This window comes from Astyanax mexicanus, chromosome 2, assembly GCF_023375975.1.
Source record: "Astyanax mexicanus isolate ESR-SI-001 chromosome 2, AstMex3_surface, whole genome shotgun sequence".
NCBI classification, from domain to species: domain Eukaryota; kingdom Metazoa; phylum Chordata; class Actinopteri; order Characiformes; family Acestrorhamphidae; genus Astyanax; species Astyanax mexicanus.
Window position 1 is genome coordinate 65,409,002 of NC_064409.1, and position 6,001 is coordinate 65,415,002.

Sequence of the window (6,001 nt, forward strand, 5' to 3'; positions counted from 1 at the left end):
AAAACAAGAACTTAAATTATAAAAAATGTTTAGATTTTAAAAAGAAAGTGTTACTTTATTTCCAATAGATATACTCGTCCATTCATCATGAAATATTTAAAAATCAATATGAAAATTAGACCAGGATGAATTCCATGTTAATTTAAAATGGTTTAAATGATTTATGCTGCCTGGTTTGAGACAAGTCTATGCTGTGATTGTGTTTCTCCTAACAGTGTGAATGCTGCTGTTTTTTAGATTACACAAGAGACTGAAAAAAAACCTGAGATATTTAAGAATTTTATTTTTTCTTAGATTTAGCTCACTAAATCTAAATTACAGCTTGTTGTGATTAAGCATTAGTACTATTATGTTACACAGAATATTTAAACTGCACATTAATATTATTTTTCCCTTATGCTTTTCATGTGTTCTTTTGAAAAATAAAAGAAAACATGAAGACACATCTCCGCCAGGGTGTCTTTAGCATTTAATTAGCTTTAGTCATTAAAAAGGAAAGAAATAGTCTAACACACTCGCTCGCTCGTTTAGAAACAATATATACATAGCATGATGTTAACATTTTAAAAAGAGGGTCCCTATTTGGTATGTCTCTTTTGATTAAGTGTTTTGCAGATATCAGTTTGTGAGTGTTTATCTTCTCAAAGCTCTCTCAACAACTACATCACAAACGGATGCATGCATTATACACTATGAACTATGTAGTAAATGTTGAATATTTAATATGTGTTCTGTCCATAGAAATGTGAAAACATTGCATTCTTTCTTTCACACAGACCCACTCATTCATTGTCAAAAACTGCAAACTGGACAAGTCCTATATTTGATTTGTACCAGAGTTTATTCAGACTGTGGAAATGTAATTTAGTTTAAACTGCCCTGACAAAGCAAATCAATTTAAAACTCATGTTCTCAGAGGCAGTTTGATCACCGTTTAAGTTCAGGCCTATTATTAAAGGTCATGAGTGAGCAAAAATATAATAAATAATATTTTTGAACATGGGCACATTTGAAAAAAAAAAACCCAGAGAAAAGATTAAAAATAAAACAAGTGTATGATCCTCTGCCAATCTTCAGGAATTCTGATCCCCACAGATGAGGCATGAGGCACACAAATTAGTCTTGTCCCTTAATTGCATCGCATTATGTGTGTAAAAGACACTTGTAACAGAATCAGTCTGAACAAAGAGCTGTCAAAGTGTCAGGGACAAGATTGTAAACTCTTCTATAGAGGGACCATTGAGAGCATCCTGAGCAGCTGCATCACTGCCTGGTTTGGGACCTGCACCGTGAGGACAGCTGAGAGGATCATCGGCGTCTCTCACCCCTCCATCACGGACATTTACACCACCCGCAGCATCCACAAAGCAACCAGCATTGTGAATGACCCCACCCGTCCCTCACACGAACTGTTCTCCCTCCTGCCTTCGGGAAGAAGGTACCGCAGCATCCGGTCCAGCACGACCAGATTCTGCAACAGCTTCTACCCCCAAGCCATCAGACTCCTCAACTGCAGAGACTGAACTGATGGTTTTCTGTACATGCACACACACTCTTACCCCACTTACCCCAGAAAATGGAAAGCACTAAAAACCCTACTACCTCACTGGACTCTATTGCACACTGTGTAATAGAGGTAATTACTACCTCACTGGTCTTTTTTGTACACTGCATAATTTGCACACTGTCTTGTTATTTATTATTCTTTTTCTGTATTGTGTTGTATTGTCTGTCTGCACTTTTGTACTGTTGCACTTATTGTTCTGTCTACACTGTGTTTATGTGCACCATGGTCCCTGGAGGAACATTGTTTCGTTTCACTGTGTACTCTGTATATAGCTGAAATGACAATAAAAAAACACTTTGACTTTGACTTTGACTAAACTTGCACAAGGACAGAATTGGTTACAAGACAATCAGCAAGAAGCATGGTGAGAAAGAGGTCATTCTTGGTGTGATAATTAGAAAATGTCAGAAGAAAAGAAGATAACAGACTTCTTCGCTCTGGAACTCCTTTCAAGATCTTGCCTCACAGGGAAAGGATGGTTCTGAGGAAAGATTGAGAAGCTTGTTAATGATCTCAAGGGAGCTGGGAGCACAGACACCAGGACAACCATTAGTAACACACTTTGCCGTAATGGATTGAGATCCTGCAATGCCTCTGCTCGAAAAAGTCATGTACAGCCCATCTGAAGTATGTCCCATTGAACACCGGAATGATTCAGAGAAGGCATGAGAGAATGTGGTGTGTTCAGATGGCATCAACTCAACTTGCCATGTTTGGTAGCAGAGAAATGTTGCATAGGACCCCAAAAACATCATCCTTCCTCTCAAATATGGAGGTGGAAACATTCTGTTTTGGGGCTGTTTCTCTGCTAAGGGTAGAGAAGTCTTCACCACATTGACGATAATGTATTATGTACCATTGAATCTTGAATGAGAACCTTCTGACCTCAGCCAGAACACTGAAGATGGGTCGTGGCTTGGTCTTTCAGCATGACAATGACCCAAAACATATGGCCAAGGCAATAATGGAGTGGCGAAATAAGAAGCACATGCTGGAGTGGCCTAGCGAGTCTCCGAACCATTAAGCTTCCAAGCGATTGCTCGAAACTTTCACGATTTGGTGTTTTTTCTGTTAAGAGAAAAATACAAACCTGGTGACCAACTACAAGAAACATCTGACCTCCTGTGTTTGACAAAAATGGTTTCTCTACCAAGTATTAAGTCACGTTTTGAGGAACAAATACATATGTCACTTAATCAAATACAAATTATTTTATAACCTTTATTTAATGTTTTTGTTCTGGATTGTTTGTTGATATTCTGCCTCTCTTTGTTAAAATAAATATACGATAAAATGTATAAACATGTTTTTGTAAGATGATAAACTTACAAAATCAGGAGGGGATAAAAAATTATTTCCCCCACAAATATTGTTCATTAACTCGATAATGTAATTATCATGACAGGCCTATTTTTTGTACACACTTCCAATGTTTCAATATACATCATTTACTGCATTTATTATTGACTGATGCTTTAAATAATTTTTGCATTTTTAAATATGTTTGTAGATACAGGCATCTCTGTTGTGTTTCAATGGCTTTTATAATGTTTTTATTGATATCATACATTTTAGCCACACGGATACTGATACATGAGCACACACAGACAGATCATCAGTATCAGTGTCAGAACTCAATGATACCTTTGTATGACAGGACTTTTTATTTGAGTGGATGTCAGTGAAGCTGCAGAGTCAAAACAAACACTGACAGTTCATGAACACTTTAAGTGGGATGTTTTATTATAGGCCTGACAGAAGCTGCGCAAGGTGCTGAAACTTAGATTCAGTCAGTCAATCAGAGGCCAAATTGTTTGTCAGTCAGAGAAAACTCTAAAAAAAGCCTTTTGGTCTACCTGTAAGACCAAGCTGGTTAACACCATGACTAACATGACCACGCTAGTCAACCAGCATGACCAAGATGGTAAACCAGTATGAGCTAATGCTACGTTATAGCTCTATCATTGTCCTAGTTAAATCTATTTTGGTGATGTTATACATGTAGACACTCTGTCCAACAAATTTTATTTATTATTTATGGACAAATTTTGTCCATATCAATAGTTTTTTTTATTGGTGCACCAACCATCAAGAAATATTGGCCCAAATTGATTAAACTTCTTAAAGTATGAATGCTGGCCCAGGATCAGTTTATGGAATTCTGTTAGACAGTTGGTAAGAGATGATCTTAGATCAGTACTAAGATGCTTGAGAAATGAGGCCCAGTGATGCTAAATATCTGGCATGGATGACCTGGATGACCAGCGTCACCAAGCTGGTTGACCAGTATGACTGCATTGGTCAAATAATCAATTAGTCAATAAAACAATCAATCTAATTTACATAGCACTTTTTACAACTGATGTTGTCACAAAGCAGCTTTACAGGACAGAGAATCAGACAAACCACTTAACATACAAAACAGAACCCCCAGTCAGTGCGGAGGCAAGGAAAAATTCCCTTAGAGCTGGAGGAGGAAGAAACCTTGGAAGAACCAAGACTAATTTATAAGGAGGGACCATTTTACCACTGGTCAGAGAGGTTTTAAATAAATGTTAAAAATTCATTAAACATCCACACAGGTCCAATACATTCCCGTGTATAACAACACCAGCAATGAAAGCAGTTAGAGCTCATGTAAACTTCCATCAGTCTGGCCGGACAGGGGACATAAGAGCCTGAGGGTCCAAAATTCATCGTTATTTGGTCAAACAGGTGGGCACTGGGCAGTCAGTAACTTAAAGGAAGGCAGAAAGATGGATTTATAAGAGAAAGCTCTTCCTCCTGCAAAGTTTATCTGAATTTTAGGAACTACCAGTATTAGGAAACCAGCACCCTGAGAAGGTCTCAAAAATACTCAGGAGCGAGCCTGTGTAGAGCTTTATACGTTAACAGGAGAATTTTATAGTCTATGCGTAATTTGACTGGAAGCCAGTGCAGTGCTAGCTTTTCTAGTTTTAGTAAGGACCCTGGCTGCAGCATTTTGAACTAGCTGAAGTTTATTTAAGTTACTGCAGGAACATCCAGACAGTAGCGCATTACAATAATCTAGCCTTGCGATAATAAAGGCATGTGCTATTTTTTCTGCATCATGTAGGGATAAATCATTTCTTAGCTTGGAAATGTTACAGAGGTGTAGAAAAACTGTTCTAGTAACATTAGCTATGTGTTTATCGAATGCTAGATCTGAATCTGTGATAACGCCAAGGTTTTTAGCTGCTGAACCAGGTGTGACTGGGAAGTTGGCCAGATTTAACATTAAGTCTGATAATTAATTTCTTGCAGCTTTGGGGCCTAATAGGAGAACTTCTGTTTTATCACTATTGCACTATTGTGAGACATCCATGATTTCACATCTTTTACTCATTCCTCGATTTTCTTTATTCTCACTCTGTCATCAGGTTTGGCTGATATAAAGAGCTGCGCATCATCCGCATAACAATGAAAATTTGCATCATGTTTTCTCATGACTTTGCTCAGTGGGAGCATATATAATGTAAATAATAACGGTCCTAAGACAGAGCCTTGTGGAATTCCATACACCTTACCTTAGTATAACCGGAATGTATATCATTTACCCTCATAAACTGATAATGATTGGCTAACTATGATTTGAACTATAATAAGGCAGTTACAATTACACCGACCATTTTCTTTAATCTTTTAAGAAGGATACCCAGCTGGCACACAACCAACCCCTAACGTTGAAATGTGGTTGAAATATGACTAAAGTATTGTATGTTGTCGTTTTAACATTAAAACAACGTTGAATCAACATATATTGTTCAATGGTTGTGCTAATGTTGAAATTTTAACGTTGAATCAACATAATGTCCTCAACCTTCTGCCTTTTCATCACCATAAAATTTCTAAAAATGGTTGGATGGAGGAATGAAACAGTGTTTTACTTTTATTTGCAGTTACTGCTTTTTAATTTAACACCATGTTCATATTTTAATAGTTTCACGGTTTTAGTGTTTTTAAGATCAGATGTTGAATCAGATGTTGAATTAGATGTCAGATTGGTAGTGGTGGGTAACTTTCGTTATACTCAGCTTTACTACAGTGATGTAAGTTTATTGTTAACACTTTCAAAATTCAACGTGATTCAACGTTTATTCAACGTTGAAATGCCAGTTGGGATAGTATGATCTAATTGTATCACGGCTGCACTTCATTACTTCACGTGGTGGCAATAATCAAATGAATAGGGGCCTGCAGTGAAGAATTTTGATTATCAAGTTCTGTGAAACTGACACCAATAAATATATTATATATATAATAAATACTCCATGGGAGGTTTTAATCACTACCATGGCTACAGGTGTATAAAACCAAGTACCTAAGAATGCAGACTGGTTCTACAAGTGAAACACTAGTGAAAACATGGTTTTACCATACCACCACCATTTCCATACAGCTTGTGGGTTAAAG